This window comes from Mauremys mutica, chromosome 18, assembly GCF_020497125.1.
Source record: "Mauremys mutica isolate MM-2020 ecotype Southern chromosome 18, ASM2049712v1, whole genome shotgun sequence".
Taxonomy (NCBI): Eukaryota; Metazoa; Chordata; order Testudines; family Geoemydidae; genus Mauremys; species Mauremys mutica.
The window spans coordinates 4,258,661-4,282,849 of record NC_059089.1 but is presented as its reverse complement, the minus strand read 5'-3'; the positions used below and the strand labels follow the sequence as shown (position 1 = coordinate 4,282,849).

At 49.9% G+C, this 24,189-nt stretch overlaps 1 protein-coding gene across 3 annotated transcripts in view; it reads right to left on the bottom strand.

Annotated features, from left to right (window-relative positions):
• The window catches only part of SLC31A1 (solute carrier family 31 member 1), a 97,605-nt gene that overhangs the window by 45,839 nt on the left and 27,577 nt on the right, over nucleotides 1-24,189 (bottom strand). The window contains exon 1 of one of the 3 annotated variants that reach the window (XM_044992881.1): nucleotides 16,924-17,053. The exons of the other annotated variants lie outside the window; for them this stretch is intronic. The gene's annotated coding sequence lies outside the window, so the exon portion shown is untranslated. Of the gene's footprint in view, nucleotides 1-16,923; nucleotides 17,054-24,189 lie in introns of those variants that run through there. 3 annotated transcript variants of the gene reach the window in all.

Sequence of the window (24,189 nt, the reverse complement as noted above, 5' to 3'; positions counted from 1 at the left end):
CAAAGCAGCACTCTGTACCGCTGCAGTAAAACCACCCTGCATGAGTGAAACAAGCTATACCAGTAAAAGTACAGTTCTGCAGCTGTGTCTACACTAGGGGCTTCTGTGGGTCAGGGCTCACCCCTCTTCAGACTCGACAGGAGACAGCTATGTCGGCAGAAGCCTCTAACATAAAGCTGGCCTGGAAGTAAGGTCAGATTCATGGAAAGCTACTTTGGCCCTAACAATGCTCATACTTCCTGGAACACGACTCAACATGAGCAACCCACAGCAGCAATGGTTCTTGGACTGCAGATCATCCTTTGGACTTTCACTCCCACTCCATCGGCTTTGTCTTGAGTCCAAGCTCATTAAAGCTAGTTCTGTTATTGAGTAAAAGTGCTCAAAGCTTCTAGTCAGAGGGATTCTCTGCACATAATTCAGCTCAGAGCCACAGAGCACTCACTGGTCAAGTGGGGAGACTTGGCCAATCAAACATTACTGGCTCCCCTCCTGTCACCAGTGGAGAAGGACAGAACAGCCAGGAATGGAAGAGGCAACAATCTTCTCTTCCTCATGTAATTAACTCTTTCCAAAAAAGACAAACCGCATTCAGAAACAGTACTTTCCTAACAGAGCAGCAAAGAGTCCTGTGGCACCTTATAGACTAACTGACGTTTTGCAGCATGAGCTTTCGTGGGTGAATACCCACTTCTTCGGTCATCCGAAGAAGTGGGTATTCACCCATGAAAGCTCATGCTGCAAAATGTCAGTTAGTCTATAAGGTGACACAGGATTCTTTGCTGCTTTTACAGATCCAGACTAACACGGCTACCCCTCTGATACTTTCCTAACATTACTCAACCACAGCCACAACTGTTGCAGTTGCCACAGAGGTGCTGTGTAATTGCGAGTGAGAATGTGACCATGAGATGGTTGAGTTCAGGATCCTCACAAAAGGAAGAAATGAGAAAAGACGGTTACTCACCTGTAGTAACTGGTGTTCTTCGAGATGTGTTGCTCCTATCCATTCCATGTAGGTGTGCGCGCCGCGCGTGCACGGCTCTTCGGAACATTTTTAGCCTAGCAACTCCGGCGGGCCAGCTGGCACCCCCTGGAGTGGCGCCGCCATGGCGGTGGATATATACCCCAGCCAGCCCGTCCGCTCCTCAGTTCCTTCTTGCCGGCTATTCCGACAGTGGGGAAGGAGGGCGGGATTGGAATGGATAGGAGCAACACATCTCGAAGAACACCAGTTACTACAGGTGAGTAACCGTCTTTTCTTCTTCGAGTGATTGCTCCTATCCATTCCATGTAGGTGATTCCCAAGCCTTACCTAGGCGGTGGGGTCGGAATGAGACGTGGCGGCGTGTAATACCGCAGAGCCGAAGGCTGCGTCGTCTCGAGACTGGTGTACCAACGCATAGTGGGACGCGAAGGTATGGACTGAAGACCAGGTGGCCGCTCTACAGATGTCCTGGATGGGGACATGGGCCAGGAAAGCGGCCGATGAGGCGTGTGCCCTCGTCGAGTGTGCGGTGAGTCGGCACGGGGGAACGCGAGCAAGCTCGTAACACGTTCTGATGCAGGACGTCACCCAGGAAGAAATCCGCTGCGAGGAAACTGGCTCGCCTTTCATGCGGTCGGCTATTGCCACAAACAGCTGGGTCGAACGCCGAAAGGGCTTCGTGCGGTCGATGTAGAACGCGAGTGCTCTGCGGACGTCGAGGGTATGCAGCTGTTGTTCCCGAGGCGAGGCATGCGGCTTCGGGAAGAAGACCGGGAGGAAGATCTCCTGGTTGAGATGGAAGGCCGACACCACCTTGGGGAGGAAGGCCGGGTGTGGTCGGAGCTGCACCTTGTCCCCGTGAAAGACGGTATACGGGGGACCCGCCGTCAGGGCGCGGAGCTCTGAGACCCGTCTGGCGGATGTGATTGCCACGAGGAAGGCCACCTTCCAGGTAAGGTGGAGGAGAGAGCACGTAGCGAGGGGCTTGAAAGGTGGGCCCATGAGCTGGGCGAGGACCAGGTTCAGATCCCATGTCGGAGCAGGAGGACGCACCTGCGGGTAGAGACGGTCTAACCCTTTAAGGAATCTTGATACCATCGGGTTGGAGAAGATGAAGCGACCTCCTATAGCTGGTCGAAATGCTGACAGCGCTGCCAGGTGCACCCTGAGGGACGAGATTGCAAGACCTTGACCTTTCAGGTACCAAAGGTAGTCGAGGACAGTTTGGATGGGGGCCGAGAAAGGGTTGATACCTCTCTGGTCGCACCAGAGGGCAAAGCGCTTCCACTTGGCGAGGTAAGTAGTTCGCGTTGAAGGTTTCCTGCTTTCGAGCAGAACTTGCTGCACCGCTGCGGAGCAATCTCTCTCTGCGTCGGTTAACCACTCAGGAACCAAGCTGTAAGATGCAGCGATTGCAGGTTCGGGTGACGAAGCCTGCCGAGGTCCTGGGTTATGAGGTCCGGCCACAGCGGAAGGGGAATGGGCTCCCGAACCGACAGCTCGAGCAGCAGGGTATACCAGTGCTGCCTCGGCCAGGCCGGAGCGACGAGTATGATGCGGGCGCTGTCTCTCCGGATCTTGAGTAACACTCGGTGGACGAGCGGAAACGGAGGAAACGCGTAGAGAAGAGGCTCTGTCCATGACAGGAGAAACGCATCCGAGAGGGAGCCTGGAGCTTGACCTTGGAAGGAGCAGAACCTCTGGCATTTGCGGTTGGTCCGTGAAGCAAAGAGGTCTATCTGGGGAAAGCCCCACCTCTGGAAGATGGAATAAGCCACATCTGGGCGAAGGGACCACTCGTGAGAGGCGAAGGACCTGCTCAGGCGGTCGGCCAACGTGTTCTGCGCTCCTGGCAGAAAAAACGCTTCGAGGCGAATCGAGTGGGCTACACAGAAGTCCCAGAGGAGCAATGCCTCGTTGCAAAGTGGGGAGGACCGTGCTCCGCCCTGCTTGTTGACATAAAACATGGCTGTGGTGTTGTCCGTGTAGACCGCTACGCAGCGGTTCTGCAGGTGAGCCCGAAAGGCGAGACAAGCTAAGCGGATGGCTCTCAGCTCCCGGACGTTGATATGGAGGGAGAGCTCCTGGGGTGACCAGAGACCCTGGGTGTGTCGGTCTCCTACGTGAGCCCCCCAGCCGAGTGCCGAGGCGTCCGTCGTCAAGGTGATCGACGGACGAGGCGGGCGGAACGGAACTCCCTCGCAGACCGTTTCCGGGTCCAGCCACCAGGTGAGCGTCTGGAGAGCGGGCCTTGCCACCGTTACCACCATGTCTAGGGGATCGCGATGAGGGCGGTACACCGACGCCAGCCACATTTGGAATGGGCGAAGTCGCAGCCTGACGTGTGCGGTCACAAATGTGGCCGCTGCCATGTGACCCAGCAGGCGGAGGCAGGATCGCACCGTCGTCGTCGGAAAGGCCTGCAGTGCCCGAATGAGGGAGGCCAACGTCTCGTGCCGAGTGCGAGGGAGGCACGCTCTGGCCAGATTGGAGTCGAGGACCGCTCCTATAAACTCCACTCTTTGCGCTGGAACTAAGAGGGACTTCTCGGTATTGACCAGCAGGCCGAGAGACCGGAACAGATGTAGAATCTCGGTCACCTGATTCGCCACCAGCTCGTGGGAGCGGCCCCGAATGAGCCAGTCGTCGAGATATGGGTAGACGTGGATGCGACGACGGCGGAGGGCTGCGGCGACGACCGCCATGCACTTGGTGAATACCCTCGGCGCGGTGGAGAGGCCGAAGGGGAGCACTGTGAACTGGTAATGAGCTCCGTTGACCATGAAGCGCAGGAAGCGTCTGTGGGGGGGGTAGATTGCCACATGAAAGTAGGCATCCCTCATGTCGAGGGCAGCAAACCAGTCTCCCGGATCCAAGGACGGGATAATGGACCCCAAGGTTACCATTCGAAACTTGAGCTTGCACAGGTATCTGTTGAGCTCCCGGAGGTCTAAGATGGGACGAAGGCCTCCTTTTGCCTTGGGGATGAGGAAGTATCTGGAATAGAATCCCCTGCCCCGCCTGCTGGGAGGCACCTCCTCGATGGCACCCACGCTCAACAGAGATTGGACCTCCTGTAAGAGGACTTGCTCGTGAGAGGGGTCCCTGAAGAGGGACAGGGAGGGTGGGTGGGAGGGAGGGGGCGAGATGAACTGTAGGCGGTAGCCGTATTGGACAGTGCTGAGGACCCAGCTGTCTGATGTTACAGATGACCACGCCTGGAGGAAGCGGGAAAGGCGATCGGAAAACAGAAGGGGTGGATCCTGATTGGAGAGAGGTTGGCGGCCCTCGGGCGTCCCATCAAAAGGCCGTCTTTGGGCCTTGAGGGGCCTTGGACGATCCCTGGGCTTGGTTACGCCGCCCGCCCGATGGTCTGCGGCGGAAGGGGGCTGAGCGCCGATTGTTAGGCGGACGAGGTCTGTTATATTGATAGGGCCGATAAGGTTGACGCCGGAAGGAGCGCCTTTGGGTGGCCGGCGTGTGCATTCCTAATGTGCGGATCGCCACTCTGCCGTCCTTTAGGGTCTGAATGCGAGTATCAGTTTTTTCTGAGAATAGACCCTGCGTCTCAAAAGGAAGGTCCTGGAGCGTATATTGGACCTCCGGCGGCAGAGTAGAGGACTGAACCCATGCAATGCGACGCATGGTTACCCCTGATGCTATGGTCCTGGCCCCCGAGTCCGCTGCATCTACCGCTGCCTTAATCAAGGTACGGGAAGCCAGCTTTCCTTCCTCCAGCAGTGCCGAGAATTCTCGGCGGGAATCCTGCGGGGTGAGCTCTGTAAATTTCCCTAGGCAGCCCAAGATGTTGAATGTATATCTTGAGAGCAGGGCCATTTGATTGGCGATGCGGAGTTGGAGTCCGCCCGCTGAGTAAATTTTTCGGCCTAACAAGTCCATGCGCTTGGATTCTTTCGACTTTGGCGCAGCGGCGGGCTGCCCGTGTCGCTCCCGGTCATTGACAGAATGGACAACGAGAGAGTCCGGAGCCGGGTGAACATAAAGGTATTCGTACCCCCTCGGGGGGACCGAGTACTTTCTCTCAACTCCGCGTGCCGTAGGCGGGACGGAGGAGGGTGACTGCCAGATAGCGGCATTGTTCTTTTGTATTGTCCGGATGAAAGGGAGCGCTACCCTCACGGGGGCCTCCGCTCCCACCACGTCTGTGATGGGGTCATCGACCTCCTGCACCTCTTCCACGGGTAGGTTGATGGCCTTAGCTACCCTTCTGAGAAGGTCCTGGTGTGCCTTGATGTCGAGCGGCGGAGGTTCCGACGGTGCCGCCCCTGCCACCGCCTCATCGGGGGAGGAGGATGAGGAAGGACCCGGTAGCACTTCTTCCGGTGCCTGCTCCGTGTCTGCGGGAATAGGTGCCCGCGTTTCATGCCCCAAGTGCGTGCCGTGGGCGGCGGCCTGTGGAGTGGGGACGGAGGTGGCCTGCTGACCGTGGCTACCGGTACCGACCGCACTGAGCCTGGCTGTCGCGGCGGAAGGGGAGGCCCCAGTTCATGTTCGGCCCAAGGCACCCAAAATCCCCATTGCTGAGGTCCATGCTCTGGTGGGAGGGACCCCGCCCGGAAGTCAATGGCGCTGCCCTCAGGGGAAGCGACTGAGGGCTCTCTTGATGGCCAGCGGGGGGCCGAAGCGGTGGCCGGGCGGACGTCCGGTGCCGGAGTAAAGTGCCCCCGCGGTGCCGACGGACGGTGCCGGTCATCATGTGGTCTAGCCGGCGAACGGGACCTGCGCGTGGCTCGGTGCTGGGAGCTCGACCGGCGGTGCCGGGAGCTCGACCTTCGGCCCCGGGAGCCTGACCTTCGGCCCCGGGAGCTCGACCGGCGGCCCCGGGAGCTCGACCTGCGGCGTCGGGAGCGCGACCGACGGTGCCGGGATGCGGATCTGGACCGCGTGCGGCGGCGCCTGGAGCGGCTACGTGACTCTCGACGCCTCTCGCGGTGCCTGGAGCCGGACCTGGTGCGGTGCCGGCGACTCGGCGACCGGGACTTGGAACGTCGTCGGGAGTGCGACCGGTACCGCAACTGGGAGCGGTACCGGGACTGCGACCGGCGAGGGGACGGTGAGCGTCGTCTCGACGTGGATCGTCGTGCCCGGTGCGGTGGAGAGCGGTGCCGTGAGCGAGATCGGGATCGAGATCTGGCGGCGGTGCTGCGATCAGCTCGGTCGGCCGGGGACGGGGGGCGTATCATAAGTGGCTTCCCCATAGATTTGAGAGTCCGCACCGGTGGCAACGGCAGATGAGCGCTTGCATCAGCGGTAAGGTCAATCAAATGTCTTGCCGTCGCGAACGCCTCGGGCGTGGACGGCAGCCTCAGCTCCTCCTCGGTAGGTACCGGGGAGCTGGGCGGTGCCGGACTCGACGGGCCTTGCGGCGCCGGAGTCGACGGCACGGTGCACGTTTTGTGCACAGCCTCAGCCTGCACCGTTACAGTCGGAGGCGGCTAGGCTAACGGTCTCTTGTGCTTCTCAGAGACCGTCTTCGGCACTTTGCGCTTCTTTCCCGGGGAGAGGGAGCGGTGCCGGGTCTTCGGTGCCGGGTGCCGAGGTGCATCGGCACCAGGGCGGCTGGGAGCGGTCGGCGCGCCGCTAGCTGAGGCAGTCTTTGGCGCCGGCGGTGCCGGTGCCGGCGCCGGCGGTTGGAGTGCTGACTCCATGAGGAGTTGTTTTAAGCGTGAGTCCCGCTCCTTCCTCGTGCGAGGCCTGAAAGCGACGCAGATGGGGCACTTGTCCGACCGGTGCGACTCTCCAAAACAGCGGAGGCAGGAGTCGTGCGGGTCACTCACCGGCATAGACCGCTGGCAAGCCGCGCAGAGCTTGAAACCCACCGGTCCGGGCATAAGCCCGCACCGGGGCGGAAGAAGAGGGCTAACCCCTCTAATTCCCTAATTACTATCGTAACACTAACTATAGAACTATTAAGAAGACTTAACAACTATAATAACTATATACACTAACGATCGGAGAACGCTAAGGCTGTGGAGGAAAGCAGATCACTCCACTGTTCCTACTAGCCGTCACGGGCGGAAAGAAGGAACTGAGGAGCGGACGGGCCGGCTGGGGTATATATCCGCCGCCATGGCGGCGCCACTCCAGGGGGCGCCAGCCGGCCCGCCGGAGTTGCTAGGCTAAAAATGTTCCGAAGAGCCGTGCACGCGCGGCACGCACACCTACATGGAATGGATAGGAGCAATCACTCGAAGAAGAATAACAAAATACTGACCGTGGATTTCAGAAAAGTCTCCTCTTAGGGAACTGATGGGCAGGATCCTCTGGGAGGCTAATATGAGGGGCGGGGGGAAAAGGAGTCCAGGAAAGCTGGCTGTATTTTAAAGAAAGCTTATTGAGGGTGCAGGAACAAACCATCCCAATGTGCAGAAAGAATAGCAAATATGGCAGGCGACAAGCTTGGCTTAACAGTGAAATCTTTGGTGAGCTTAAACACAAAAAAGGAAGCTTACAAGAAGTGGAAACTTGGACAAGGAGTATAAATATATTGCTCGAGCATGCAGGGGTGTAATCAGGAAGGCCAAGGCACAACTGGAGTTGCAGCTAGCAAGGGATGTGAAGGGTAACAAGAAGGATTTCTACAGGTATGTTAGCAACAAGAAGGTGGTCAGGGAAAGTGTGGGAGCCTTACTGAATGAGGAAGGCAACACAGTGACAGATGATGTGGAAAAAGCTGAAGTACTCAATGCCTTTTTTGCCTCGGTCTTCACAGACAGGGTCAGCTCCCACCAGGGGTGGCTCTAGGCACCAGCAAAGAAAGCAGCTACTTGGGGCAGCCCATTTGCAGGGGCGGCAGCCAGCAGGGATCGAGCCTGGGAGCTGAGAACCAACAGGGGGCCCTGGAAGCTGTAGTTCCTTGGTTAGCTCCCTGACTAATAGAACCAGCTCTGGAGCAGGGAAAGAACTACATTTACCAGGATTCCCTTGGTCACTACCAACAGGAAAGGAGGGGAGGGAGTATGGTAGCTGAAACCTCAGGCTGCAGCTTGAGCTCACTGCTAGAGCGGGATGGCACTGTGACTGGGGAACAAGTGTGCCCAAGGAGTAGAAGGCTTTGGCCCAGATATCCCCTTCAGAAGACATCCCCAGACTGGCTTAGGGATACTGGTGTGACCTCACTTTGCAGCCGCCAAAGAAGGAACTGGGTGGACTAAATGGACAGTGCCCCTCTCTATCTGAAGCCTAGCAAGGGAGGTATGTGGATCCCACTAGAATTTAAAATGAAAAGTAAGGGAGGGGAGGCTCTACTGGACCTGGGCAGCTTTAGATACAGTACCAGGCACCTGCCTTCCAGATTTGAACACCCTCAAAATTCAGGCATGCTCAAGCTCAATTTGGGCAGCTGTTACTTCATTTCTCCCAAATCAAATATACTGATCCACTGTAATTTGCTGTAGAAAAAGTAGGATAAAATTGAGCAAGAAATGCTTCCCAGTGGTTTTTAGGACTGGAATTGCTATTTTCAACAGCCATTGCTTTTATTTTATTTTTTAGTTGTTTAAAAGGAAGACAATGATATTGCATTGGCAAATTCCCCATAGAAACAAAGAGTGGAACAAAAGAATAATAAAGGCACCTTGACTTTTCCTCATTTATGGAGGACAGTCTTATAATATACATCCAGATATCCTCCAATCACACAAGCTGAAAATTGTTCCACTTTACTGCAGTTCTGTAACCATATAGGAACCAATCCTGTCTGTGTTCTGTGCACATCCAAAATTCCTGCTGAATGACATGCCCTGGGAGCCGCCCCACCAGTGACCCAGGGCTGGGGCGGCAGGGGGTGCGGGTGGAGGGGGCAGAGCCCAGGGCTGGGATGGCAGGGGGTGGGGAGGCACTGATGGGGGGGAAGGAGGGTGCCCAGAGCTGGTGTAGGACGGGATGTGTGTGTGGGGAGAGCCCAGGGCTGGGGCAGCAGAGGGGTGTGGGGGGGAGCCCAGGGCTGGGGTGGGGGCAGCCAAATTTTATTTTGCTTGGGGCGGCAAAAATCCTAGAGCCGGCCCTGGCTCCCACACTGCTGATCTGGCAATACAGTATGGGGAGGAGGTGAGCTGGACATGCACAAGTCCATGGGTCTAGATCTAATGCATCCGAGGGTGCTGAGGGATCTGGCTGATGTGATTGCAGAGCCATTGGCAATTATCTTTGAAAATCTGTGGGGATCAGGGGACGTCTCGGACGATTGGAAAAAGGCAAATATAGTGCCCATCTTTAAAAAAGGGAAGGAGAACCCGGTGAACTACAGACTGGTCAGCCTCACCTCAGTTCCTCGAAAAATCATGGAGCAGGTCTTCAAGGAAACCATTTTGAAGCACTCAGAGGAGAGGAAGGTGATCATGAATAGTCAACATGGATTCACCAAGGGCAAGTCGTGCCTGACCAACCTGATTAGCTTCTATGATGAGATAATTGTGTCTGTGGATATGGGGAAAGCAGTGGACATGATATATCTTAACTTTAGCAAAGCTTTTGATACTATCTCCCACATTATTCTTGCCAACAAGTTTAAAAAGTATGGATTGGATGAATGGACTATAAAGTGGATAGAAAGCTGGCTAGATTGTTGGGTTCAACAGGTAGTGATCAATGGCCCGATGTCTAGCTGGCAGCGGGTATCAAGCGGAGTGCCCCAGGGGTTGGTCTTGGGGCTGGCTTTGATCAACATCTTTATTAATGATCTGGATGATGGGATAGATTGCATCCTCAGCAAGTTTTTGAAGATTACACTAAACTGGGGGGAGAGGTAGATATGCTGGAGGGTAGGGATAGGGTCCAGAGGGACCTAGATAAATTAGAGGATTGGGCCAAAAGAAATCTGATGAGGTTCAACAAGGACAAGCTCAGAGTCCTGCACTTAGGATGGAAGAATCCCATGCACCACTACAGGCTGGGGACTGACTGGCTAAGCAGTAGTTCTGCAGAAAAGGACCTGGGGATTACAGTGGATGAGAAGCTGGAGCCCAGGGCTGGGGTGGCAGGGGGTGGGGAGGCACTGTTTGCCCTTGTTGCCAAGAAGGCTAACGGCATATTGGGCTGCATTGCTAGCATATTGAGGGAAGTGATTATTACCCTCTATTTGGCACTGGTGAGGCCACATTTGTAGTAGTGCGTCCAGTTTTGGGCCCTTCACTGCAAAAAAGATGTGGGCAAATTGGAGAGAATCCAGCAGAAGACAATGAAAAGGATCAGGGGGTTGGGGCACATGACTTACGAGGAGAGGTTCAGGAAACTGGGCTTGTTTAGTCTGCAAAAGAGAAGAGTAAGCGGGGATTTGATAGCAGCCTTCAACTACCTGAAAGGGTTCCAAGGAGGATGGAGCTAGGCTGTTCTCAGAGGTGACAGATGACAGAACAAAGAGCAGTGGTCTCAAGTTGCAGTGGTGGAGGTCTACACTGGATATTAGAAAACACTATTTCACTAGGAGGGTGTTGAAGCACTGGAATGGGTTACCTAGGAAGGTGGTGGAATCTCCATCTTTAGAGGTTATTAAGGCCTGGCTTGACAAATCTCTGGCTGAGATGATTTAGTTGGTGTCGGTCCTGCTTTGAGCAGGAGGTTGGACTAGATGACCTACTGAGGTCTCTTCCAACCCTAATCTTCTTTTTCCATGATTCTATGAATGTGAGTGCTCACAAGACACATTCCATTATGGAGGATAGGTCCATCCCTGGCTATTAGCCAGGATGATCAGGAATGCAACACCATGCTCTGGCTATCCCTAAACCTCTGACTGCCAGAACCTGGGAGTGGATGACATGGGATGGATCACTCAATAACTGCCCTGTTCCCTCTGAAGCCTCTGGCAGCAGCCGCTGTCAGACAGGATACTGGGTTAGATGGACCATTGGTCTGACCCAGTATGGCCGTTCTTATGTTATCAGATGCAAGCCACACTGCGAGAGTTTGAGAATCCCTGCTTAAGCTTTTACACAGGAACCAATGTGTGTGTGGGGGGTGGTAGTGGTGGAAAGGGTTCCACTTTCAGCACTGCTACTGGTTTAGGCCCTGGAATACTCTTCAATTGCTATTCAAGCCAAACCCAGCACTAAAAGCCCTATCCAGCACATTACGCTAGGTGCCCTCAATCCCTCAGAGGACAGGTTCCTTAGAAAATGAATGTTTACCTCATTCTCTATAGAGATACTGTACTTTGCATGTACTTCAGGGCAGTTTCCACTAACATTTTTGTTCTGCCTACAATCATTTTACATTATTTCAGGATTTTTGACTAACTGAAAATAAATCAGAAATGTGACCCTGTGATAAATACTTCATCAGATAATATTTTCATCACACTTTGAGAAACAATCTTAAGTGGCACTCAAAGGAAGTTAAAATTCAGCCAATGCATCCTCAAGATATCAGTGAGGAAAAAACTTCCTCCGCTTGCAGAAAACTTAAGGTGACTCATCACACCCTACTGCATACACTAGCTGGCCTGAAATAGCTTGCTCCCTAGCAAGATGATAATATAACCTAGCTCTTATACAAATAAGCAAGTCTTACAGAGAGACCATAAAATAAGACAGAGGACACTAAATGTGATGACAACATTAGTTTATCAGGGACCACACTGAGCAGGAAACAAAGACTCACAAACACAGAACCTCTCCACAAACTGACCCTTGAGGAGTAGATGCAGGAATGGTTCTCTCCTGAGCAGTACATGAGAGAAGCAGGGGTCAAGATTTTCAGAAACAGAAGTCTAAAAAAAGCACCTAAACTGGGTATTGCTATTTCATCCCCTTCTGAGATCAATGGGAGCTGTTGAGTGCTCAGCACCTTTGAGAATCAGGCCACTTGGTTAGATACCAAAATATAGATTTAGGAGACTAAATTTAGGCTCCTACTTTTTAAAATCTCAGCCTGGGGTTTCTTGCCATAGAAATCCTCCTCACAGAAACTCAGTGTTACTTAGGGAGTTAGCACAGAAAGATGCACCGCCTATGCTGCAGGAAGCATCTGAAGGTCAATTCAAAACATTTTGAGAATCTACACAACACAAACAGCATCCTACAGGAGTCAATACTCCTTCTGAATTAAGTATTGGAAAACCACTCAATTCCTTGTTTACACATATTGGCCTAGATGGTTCATATAAAATTCTATCTATCCCTGTGATTTCATATTCAACCATTTCAAACAATATTTCAAACATAAGCTCCCAAGCTGCTTTTTAGCATAGTATCCAAAGAGAATAACTGGCTCACAGCTCCTTTCCTTATTGTATTTCCCTTAATCCAAAATAAACAAAAGAAAATAATAAGCCATTCGATTGTACTTTGCTCCTTCACATTTTTAACTCTTAACGTCTATTTAGCAAATGTTTCACAAGTGAGCCTCACTTCACTGAGATGAGGTGCAGCTCCTGTGCTGACTACACCACTGTGACTTTTGGGGATTACCCATGCAAGTAAGGGGTTCTGTCAACACCCACCCTTCTAAAATTGGGGTGCCTTAATGCTATGCTGCTGTGGTTCAGATCTCTGACACCAGTAGCATGCCCATAAGCACAAGGTCTCCCGCTAGCTTTCATCAGCCTTGTTACTCCTTGAAGGGTTAAAACCAACAGCTCTTCCAGTCCCAAGTCTCCCCAAATCTACCTACCCAGATTCTTAATTACGAGACAACTCTGACTGTTCCCCTCAGGTTAGTCACCCTGGAAGGTGTGAAATCAGCCTCTCCACCCCACCCCACCCCCAGTTATCAGTTCACTTTGGGGCACACACTCCTCACAGTTTACCCAAAAGAGACCCGCTTGGGGTAAAAACTAAGACAACGTTGATTTAATAGAAAAACCATGCATTCAAAGATGAAATAGTAAGGGAGGGTAAACATATACAAGTTACACAGAAAATAAACAAAGATCCAACCACAGGCTTGATACTTCTATATTAGATAAATTCTAGGGCTGTCAAGCAATGAAAAAAATTAATCATGCGATTAAAAAAATTTAATTGCTATTTAATCGTGCTGTTAAGCAATAATAAAATACCATTTAAATATTTGTGGATGTTTTCTACATTTTCAAATATATTGATTTCAATTACAACACAAAATAAATGTGTACAGTGCTCACTTTGAATTTATTTTTGATTACAAGTATTTGCATTGTAAAAAAACCAAAGAAATAGTATTTTTCAATTCACCTAATACAAGTACTGTAGGGCAATCTCTTTATCATGAAAGTTGAACTTACAAATGTAGAATTATGTACAAAAAGAACTTCATTCAAAAATAAAACAATGTAAAATTTTAGAGCCTGCAAGGCCACTCAGTCCTACTTCTTATTCAGCCAATTGCTAAGACTAACAAATTGTTTACAAATGCAGGAGATAATGCTGCCCACTTCTTGTTTACAATGTCACCTGAAAGTGAGAACAGGTGTTCGCATGGCACTGTTATAGCCAGCATTGCAAGATATTTACGTGCTAGATGCACTAAAGATTCATATGTCCCTTCATGCTTCAATCACTATTCCAGCGGACATGTGTCCATACTGACGACTGGTTCTGCTCAATAATAATCCAAAGAAGTGCAGACCGATGAATGTTCATTTTCATCATCTGAGTCAGATCCCACCAGCAGAAGGCTGATTTTCTTTTTTGGTGGTTCGGGTTCTGTAGTTTCTGCATCGGAGTTTTGCTCTTTTAAGACTTCTGAAAACATCTTCCAGACCTCATCCCTCTAAGATTTTGGAAGACACTTTAAATTCTTAAATGTTGAGTCAGTGAGATTCAAATGTTGAGTCGGCGTTTTGTGAAATCTACAGTGAAAGTGTTAAAACAAACACGTGCTGTGTCATCATCCGGGATGGCTATAACATGAAATATATGGCAGAATGTGGGTAAAACAGAGCAGGGGACATACAATTCTCCTCCAAAGTGTTCAGTCACAAATTTAATTAACACTTTTTTTTAAACAAGTGTCATCAGCAAGGCAGCATGTCCTCTGGAGTGGTGGCCGAATCATGAAGGGCCATACGATTGTTTAGCATATCTGGCACGTAAATACCTTGCAATGTCAGCTACAAAAGTGTAATGCAAATGACTGTTCTCACTTGCTAGTGACACTGTAAATAAAAAGAGGGCAGCATTATCTGCTGGGAGGGAGGAATAGCTCAGTGGTTTGAGCACTGGCCTGCTAAACCCAGGATTGTGAATTCAATCTTTGAGGGGGCCACTTAGGGATCTGGGGCAAAAATCAGTACTTGGTCCTGCTAGTGAAGGCAGGGGGCTGGACTCAATGACCATTTGAGTCCCTTCCAGTTCTATGAGATAGGTATATCTCCATATTATTATTATTATTTATCTGTAAATGTAAACAAACTTGTTTGTCTTAGCGATTGGCTGAACAAGAAGTAGGACTTAGTGGACTTGTAGGCTCTGAAGTTTTACACAGTTTTGTTTTTGAGTCCAGCTATGTAACAAAAAAAAATCTACATTTGTTAGTTGCACTTTCACAACAAAGAGATTGCACTACAGTTCTTGTATGAGGTGAATTGAAAAATACTATTACTTTTGTTTAAGAACATAAGAACGGCCATACCGAGTCAGACCAAAGGTCCATCTAGCCCAGTATCCTGTCTACTGACAATGGCCAATGCCAGGTGCCCCAGAAGGAGTGAACCTAACAGGCAATGATCAAGTGATCTCTCTTCTGCCATTCCTTACCCATCCTGGCTAATAGCCATTTATGGACTTAACCACCATGAATTTATCCAGTTCTCTTTTATCATTTTTATAGTGCAAATATTTGTAATAAAAAATAATATACATTTTGATTTCAATTACAACACAGAATACAATGTATATGAAAATGTAGAAAGACATCCAAAATATTTAATAAATTTCAATTGGTATTCTATTGTTCAATTAAAACTGTGATTGATCACAATTAATTTTTTTGAGTTAATCATGAGAGTTAATTGCGATTAATCGACAGCCCTAAAAGATTCCTTTTTCTAATCCAGGTTACCTATTGCTTTCGAACAGTTCCCCAGCATACCCTCCCTCACCTAAATTTAGCAGGGATGCAGCATTTCACAGGGCTTTCTGCCAAAGGCTGTCCCTCAATTTCCAGATTTCTTTCACTTCAAACCCCTTCCACTTTAACAAAATTTGAAGTTTATTTGTTTCTTCAGTAACTATAGATATTCAGAGTGGGGAAATCCCCAGTTGTCTCAGTGTCTTTCCATTAACGTTAATGGCCCATCCTTGTCTCTTTCTGGGTTCTGCAATGGATTGTTACTTGTGAGGTGCCTCTCCCTGTCTGATCGCTCCGTCCTGCTGCGAGGTGGAGCCAAAGTTTTATGAGCATCCCCCTCTATATACACAAGTACATACTGGTAATCCATAACAATAATCTGTACATCTCACAATGATTATTAAGTTTAGAACATTACAATTTTTCATAAAAGTCCTACTTGACATGTTTTTATAGTACAATAACACTGTATATAGTCAATTGGACTCTTTGGGGTGCAAACACACTGTTGTCCCCTTAGGATATCTGGTCCCTGATTGTCAGAATCTCCAGTGTGTGTCGTGCAGCCACCATCAAGTATTGTTGGGTAACATTTTCAAAGCACCCAAATGACAGGCTCCTGAGCGGAAAAAAAAGTGCCCATGTGCCTAACAACCTTAAACAATAGTCCCAGGAGCTCATTTTACTACTCTCTCTTCTCCCCCCACCCCCAAATATCATTTGGAAGAGACTGTTTGGGCATCCAGGGTTAATCTACAGATGTGGGAGCCATTCAACCCTTGGCCTCTCTACTGACAATGTCATGACATCTGGCATTAATTGGAACTTGGGAGTTGCTATGCCAAGGACACAGTCTCATAAGGAACTGGATTGAGATCTTCAACCCACTCCATGCCTTTAGTACAACAGCTACTTTTGTTCACAACCTGGATCACATTTTAAACTTCTAAACACTCCACCCCCCTACCCCCCATGACTAATCACCACCTACAGGAGATTTTTAGAAAAAGATTTAGTTTTGCTAATTTGCAGGAGAGTTAAAAATGCAGCCCTCTCCTTCCACTTGAGATCACTAGCTAGCTACAGATCTCTGGCAAAACCAAAGCTTGTCCCACTTCAGCCATGGAAAAATGGAGCAGTTCCTTGGTGCATCCATTGCCAGAAATGGCTGTGGCACTGGGAAGTTTGAATTTAGTCCCTTCTCTGCAGAAATCACTCTAGTGTGTGCATGCCTGTCAGCCAAGTACATGCCACAAAGTCTACTTTTAAATAAACCCAAAGGCCTCAATCTCCAGAGGCACTCTCCTGCTCTCACCAGCTGACCTATAAAGCTCCCAGATCAGGAATGGACTCACCCATCTGTCCTTATTAAATGACATGGAAAAGGTCATGGATGGAGGAAAAAAAGACAAAGTACAACAAGCAAATTGTTTCTATCCATTCATCTAGGAATGGGTGAGAGCCAGGATGACATTCTGGGAGCACTTCCCCATCATCCAGTGCATTTGACAGTATCAAAACCATTAAGATATTTTTGCATTTATGGAGTCAAAAACCCATCCCTCAAAAAACTACCAAAAACCCATCGCTCAAAAAATTACCATTTTTGTCACTTCACCAAGACAGCAGTTTTCTCCTCTGTGAGGACTGGGAGGGTGGGAAGGGAGTTGAGAGAAGATGACGAACAAAATCCTCTGGAAGTGATAATGCCTATACAAAGTATTTTAGGTGAGCAAGGCAGCCTGATCATTCTTACAGGTCACTTTTAGGGCTTGGCAAACACAGCACTGGATAGGGAACAATCAGGGACCAACAGAGTAGTTTGTTCCATGAAGATTATCCAGCACATAAAACACCCTAACGCTCCCACACACCCTCCAAAGGAAGCCAGAGTCACAGCCAGAGAAGCTGTGCTGGGTACTTACTTTCCCAGAGCCAGTTTTCCCATCCACTGTCTCCAAGAGACCCGTCTCCCCCAGTACAGCAATCCTTAGATGGATCAAAGTTTTTAAAAGGGCAATTTCACATAATGCTGACAAGCAGAACCCAGATCCATTATCTCTATCCTGTGACTAATTATTAACTAGTGCTCAGATTTAACTAATACCTTTTCCTACTCTCAGCGCTTTTACTGCTGTCTTAGTCCTTTTGTTGCCAAACACCCAGCCTATCCCAAATCAGGTCCATCTAGTCCCAGTAACCTCAGAGAGAATGAGTCACTCTTGGCATATTTTGGGGGTGTGTGGATCATAGTAGGGGCTGAAGGCAGGAAGGATTCAGCCCCATTCCATCCTGAGTCAAATAATCTCTCCCCCAAAACACTGATGTTTTCAATTTACAAAGCCAAAGACTTTTGTACTGTGTAAGACACGTAGTTATAACTGGCCCGGAGACAGTTCCAGGGAGGCAGCCTGCTGCAAGCCTAGCATGAGAGTGGAATGAGCAATGAGGTAGCAATGAGGTGGGCTGGGTCACTAGAGTGAGGCTCCTCTTTCCCCATGGGGTGTCTATCACCTCTCTTACAGGTGGATACTTTGTTTCCAGGAGCAGCAAAGTTCATACTTTCTTCCCAGCCGGCAGAACGAGGACATTATAGTTCAGGCTTTTAAAATCCAATAGGAGGCCAAGGCAAAGCAGGGGTTTGACCTGTGGGGTGACCGGAGAGGAATGGTCACAACCTAGGGACTCCATTTTCTCCTCCACTTGTAGACGTGGTTGGCACTGAGGCAGTGTAACAGGATGCTGGCTTAAGAGGCACTGAACCAGCCCGTTAGCTCAGAACTTGCTAGCATAACTCCCATCAAGGGGAACTGGCTGGAACTGGCAGGGTGTGGCTCATTAAAGGAGCCTGAGAGCAATCACCTGTGAGCCCGCTGAGAGGAAGGCCTATAAAGCTAGCTGGAAGGAAGTGGGGGACAGAAAAGTGAGGACCTGTTGCTCCCAGCTCCTGTAAGAGCAAACTGTTCCCTAAGGGGCTACCTGACTGGTATTGAACTGTATATAGCTGTATATACGTGGTGGTGGGAAAATACTGGGAAATAAAAGGGCACTGGCGTGTGAAAGAGTGGTCTCCAGCAAATTTGTACCGTGAGCAACGAAGCGCACAGCTACACGTGGGGGCTTGTTCGGGAACCACTGAAGCCAATGAGCATGGTTGGTGGCCTGTTAATGGAGGAGACCCTGAAATGGCTCGTAGAGCAACAGAAACAGACCCAGCAAGCCCTGCAGACTTCCCAGCAAGCTCTGCAGACTTTCCAGCAGGCACACCAAGCAGAAAGACAGGCTGTTTTGGCCTGGCAGGCCGAGCAACAGAAAAGCCTGCAGGACTTCATCCGGGAGCAAAGCAATGTCCACGGGCAGCTCCTGCAGTGGCTGGTGAGTCCCGGGGCAGGGGAGGGCGCCCGGCCGCCAGGCTGGGGACTCTGCAAAATGAGCCCGGCGAATGACCTGGACGCCTCCTTAGGAACTTTTGAGAGGGTAGCCGCGGGGGCCGGATGGGACAGGACAACCTGGGCCCTCCGACTAGCCCCTTATTTGACTGGCGAGGCGCAAGCGGCCTATATGGCTTTGGGGGAAGGGCTGCCCAGAACTATGAGGCTGTGAGAGCAGCCATTTTGGACCAAGTAGGCTTATCAGCGGAAAGGTACAAACAGAAGCTCCAGTCTGCCTGGTGGACATCTGCTGTGCGACCCACGGGCATTCACCCAGAGGTTAAGGGACTGGGCCACACGCTGGTTGAGGCTTGACACGCATGCAGTGGAGGAGATAATGGACTCCCTGATACTGGAGCAGTTCTTGCAAAGCCTCCCGGAGACGGTGCGCACCTGGGTGAGGAGACACAAGCCGAGCACCGTTGAAGAGGCGGTTCGGGTAACCGAGGAGTATATAGAGGCTGAGAGATCCCGGGGGGAGGACCAACAACGGAAAGACAGGGAACTGGGGCAGAAGCCCATGGACTCCTTCCCCGGGAGAGGCAAGGAGAAATAGGGGGAGCCCCAAGGAGCACCCGAGAGGCCCGCCTGCCTAGCGTGCTGGCAGTGTGGGAAGCCAGGGCACGTTAAACAAGACTGCCCGGACATGGAATGTGGCTGGGCGGACTTTTGTGCTTGGACTGAACAGGCAGGACGGAAGCGGGGGCTAGGGTTGTCCACTGTGCCTGTGAAAGTGGGGCAGAAACCCCAAACGGCTGTGGTCGATACGCCTCGAGTTGCATGCTGGTGCGAAAGGCGCTGGTTAAGCCACATTGGCTCGTTCCGGGGGAAAGGATGGCCTCAGGTGTGTACATGGGGATAGGAAGTCCTGCCTGGTAGCCCAGGTACCCCTGGAAGCGAAGGGTTGCTTCCGGTGGAAGCGGGTAGGGGTCCTGGAGAAACTACCGTGTCTGGTACTGCTAGGCCGAGAATGGGCCTCACTACCGGGTGCAAAACAAGAGGATACCCCGAGAGGGGGGTTGGATCCCCAGAGAATGAGGACCCCAGGGCAGGAGGACGGGCCACGTCCTGGGAACCAAGACAAAACTCCTAGACGGCAAAGCCGAGAGCGGGGAGACCTGCGGGAACCATATATGGGGGAGCTGGTCGGTCTGGACTCCCCCAGAGAAGGAAGAGGTATGGGGGAACACCCCCTGATACCGCTCTCTGCGGAAGAAGCCCCAGATGTACTGGGACGAATGGGGGAAACTGAGGCATGGAAGGTCCCGCCCAGCGGTGGGATGAATGCCGCCCCCTCCTCAGGGGGGCAGGAGAGCCCCGAGCTGCAAGGAGAGCCAAGGGAAACTGAGGCGCGGGAGATCCCGCTAGAAGTGAAAACCACCCCTGAGCCCTGGCCAGACACACAGGGGGAGCTGGGGATGGGGGCCTGCCCCACTGTGATTGGTGTGACGACCTGCGGGCGGAAGCAGAGATGGGGGGGCCACCACTCCCGGAGAAATGCTCCTTCTGTGGGAGAGGGATGGAGAAACCATCCGGGATGCTGGCTGGGCAGGGCCCAGCTGAGAGCGGGGAGAACTCCCCGAAAGAGCCTCCTTCGGGGGAACAGCGGAAGGGCCGAGGGGCCAAAGGGGGCACTGTTCTTAAGGGGGAGGGTGCGTAACAGGGTGCTGGCTTAAGAGGCACTGAACCAGCCCCTGTTAGCTCAGAACCTGCTAGCATAGCTTCCATCAAGGGGAACTGGCTGGAGCTGGCAGGGTGTGGCTCATTAAAGGAGCCTGAGAGCAATCACCTGTGAGCCCGCTGAGAGGAAGGCCTATAAAGCTAGCTGGAAGGAAGGGGGGGGGGGGGGGGGGGGGGGGGGGGGGACAGGAAAGTGAGGACCTGTTGCTCCCAGCTGCTGTAAGAGCAAACTGTTCCCTAAGGGGCTACCTGACTGGTATTGAACTGTATATAGCTGTATATACGTGGTGGTGGGAAAATACTGGGAAATAAAAGGGCATAAGGGAAATAAGATGGGTGAACTAGAGTGCCTTGTGATAAAGGAGGATATTGATATAATAGGCATCACAGAAACCTGGTGGACTGAGAGCAATCAATGGGACACAATCATTCCGGGGTACAAAATATATTGGAAGGACAGAACAGGCCGTGCAGGGGGAGGAGTGGCACTATATGTGAAAGAAAATGTAGATTCAAATGAAGTAAAAATCTTAAGCGAATCCACATGTTCCATAGAATCTCTATGGATAGAAATTTCATGCTCTAATAAAAATATAACATTAGGGATCTATTATTGACCACCTGACCAGGACAGTAATAGTGATGATGAAATGCTAAGGGAAATTAGAGAGGCTATGAAAATTAAGAACCCAATAATAGTGGGGGATTTCAATTATCCCCATATTGACTGGGAACATTTGACTTCAGGACGAAATGCAGAGATAAAATTTCTCGATACTTTAAATGACTGCTTCATGGAGCAGCTGGTACGGGAACCCACAAGGGGAGAGGCAACTCTAGATTTAATCCTGAGTGGAGCGCAGGAGCTGGTCCAAGAGGTAACTATAGCAGGACCGCTTGGAAATAGTGACCATAATACAATAGCATTCAACATCCCTGTGGTGGGAAGAACACCTCAACAGCCCAACACTGTGGCATTTAATTTTAAAAGGGGGAACTATACAAAAATGAGGGGGCTAGTTAAACAAAAGTTAAAAGGTACAGTGACTAAAGTGAAATCCCTGCAAGTTGCATGGGCCCTTTTTAAAGACACCATAATAGAGGCCCAACTTCAATGTATATCCCAAATTAAGAAACACAGTAAAAGAACTAAAAAAGAGCCACCGTGGCTTAACAACCATGTAAAAGAAGCAGTGAGAGATAAAAAGACTTCCTTTAAAAAGTGGAAGTCAAATCCTAGTGAGGCAAATAGAAAAGAGCACAAACACTGCCAATTTAAGTGCAAGAGTGTAATAAGAAAAGCCAAAGAGGAGTTTGAAGAACGGCTAGCCAAAAACTCCAAAGGTAATAACAAAACGTTTAAGTACATCAGAAGCAGGAAGCCTGCTAAATAACCAGTGGGGCCCCTTGACGATCGAAATACAAAAGGAGCGCTTAAAGACGATAAAGGCATTGCGGAGAAACTAAATGGATTCTTTGCTTCAGTCTTCACGGCTGAGGATGTTAGGGAGATTCCCAAACCTGAGCTGGCTTTTGTAGGTGATAAATCTGAGGAACTGTCACAGATTGAAGTGTCACTAGAGGAGGTTTTGGAATTAATTGATAAACTCAACATTAACAAATCACCGGGACCCGATGGCATTCACCCAAGAGTTCTGAAAGAACTCAAATGTGAAGTTGCGGAACTATTAACTAAGGTTTGTAACCTGTCCTTTAAATCGGCATTGGTACCCAATGACTGGAAGTTAGCTAATGTAACGCCAATATTTTAAAAGGGCTCTAGAGGTGATCCCGGCAATTACAGACTGGTAAGTCTAACGTTGGTACCGGGCAAATTAGTCGAAACAATAGTTAAAAATAAAATTGTCGGACACATAGAAAAACAAACTGTTGAGCAATAGTCAACATGGTTTCTGTAAAGGGAAATCGTGTCTTACTAATCTATTAGAGTTCTTTGAAGGGGGTCAACAAACATGTGGACAAGGGGGATCCGGTGGACATAGTGTACTTAGATTTCCAGAAAGACTTTGACAAGGTCCCTCACCAAAGACTCTTACGTAAATTAAGCTGTCATGGGATAAAAGGGAAGGTCCTTTCATGGATTGAGAACTGGTTAAGACAGGGAACAAAGGGTAGGAATTAATGGTAAATTCTCAGAATGGAGAGGGGTAACTAGTGGTGTTCCCCAAGAGTCAGTCCTAGGACCAATCCTATTCAACTTATTCATAAATGATCTGGAGAAAGGGGTAAACAGTGAGGTGGCAAAGTTTGCAGATGATACTAAACTGCTCAAGATAGTTAAGACCAAAGCAGATTGTGAAGAACTTCAAAAAGATCTCACAAAACTAAGTGATTGGGCAACAAAATGGCAAATGAAATTTAATGTGGATAAATGTAAAGTAATGCACATTGGAAAAAATAACCCCAACTATACATACAATATGATGGGGGCTAATTTAGCTACAATGAGTCAGGAAAAAGATCTTGGCGTCATCGTGGATAGTTCTCTGAAGATGTCCACGCAGTGTGCAGAGGCGGTCAAAAAAGCAAACAGCATGTTAGGAATCATTAAAAAGGGGATAGAGAATAAGACTGAGAATATATTATTGCCCTTATATAAATCCATGGTACGCCCACATCTCGAATACTGTGTACAGATGTGGTCTCCTCACCTCAAAAAAGATATTCTAGCACTAGAAAAGGTTCAGAAAAGGGCAACTAAAATGATTAGGGGTTTGGAGAGGGTTCCATACAAGGAAAGATTAAAGAGGCTAGGACTCTTCAGCTTGGAAAAGAGGAGACTAAGGGGGGATATGATAGAGGTATATAAAATCATGAGTGATGTTGAGAAAGTGGATAAGGAAAAGTTATTTACTTATTCCCATAATACAAGAACTAGGGGTCACCAAATGAAATTAATAGACAGCAGGTTTAAAACAAATAAAAGGAAGTTCTACTTCACGCAGCGCACAGTCAACTTGTGGAACTCCTTACCTGAGGAGGTTGTGAAGGCTAGGACTGTAACAATGTTTAAAAGGGGACTGGATAAATTCATGGAGGCTAAGTCCATAAATGACTATTAGCCAGGATGGGTAAAGAATAGTGTTCCTAGCCTCTGTTCGTCAGAGGATGGAGATGGATGGCAGGAGAGAGATCACTTGATCATTGCCTGTTAGGTTCACTCCCTCTGGGGCACCTGGCATTGGCCACTGTCGGTAGACAGATACTGGGCTAGATGGACCTTTGGTCTGACCCGGTACGGCCTTTCTTATGTTCTTATGTTCTCACTGGTATGTGAAAGAGTGGTCTCCAGGAAATTTGTACTGTGAGCAACGAAGCACACGTCTACAGGCAGGGAGCACAGAAGAGAGGGAGTAGGCAGCACGCTCCCATGCCCAAGTGCCCCTTTGTGCAGCATGGTTTCCCAGCAGGTTCCCAACTGGAAACCTTGTGGGACATAATGGTGCTTTTTGCACTGTGAACTCCCCTCTGTGCTCATCATCCCACCTGTTGGGAGCAGTGCTAGCACACAGCTGCAGAGGGAACCTTTCTGATGTGGGGGGACCCTTAGAAAGCAGAGTGGAGGGGAAGCAGTTGGATTCTGTGGAGTTCACATTCTGCAGCTCCTTCCTGCTGCCACAACCTCCTCTCCTTGGAAGGGAAGCTCCAGATTCTACTTGATGACAAGTTTTTGGAGTGGGATTTCCCACACCATGGGTTTCTTCCACAAGAGGGAGCACTGAGGCCCAGATGTAGTTTTCACACATATGACACTCATACATTATCCTCTCCTACCCCATCTGAATTACAAGCCTTGGAATACTGTAGATTTCCAGCCATTATAAAAATTCACTTTAAGCTTTTGAAGATCAACAAGCTCCAGCTAGGCCAATGACAAAACTGATTCAGTACTAACCTCTAGACTTGCAAAGGGGAAAAACTGCCCCCAAAGCAAAATATAAGATGCACAAACAAGATGGAAGGTGAGTTGAGAGATCTTTTAATATCACTGGCTTGGGAAGCTCTGCATAACTCACTTATCAGTGCTGTGGGCACCTGAACACATGACAGAGGCAGTAA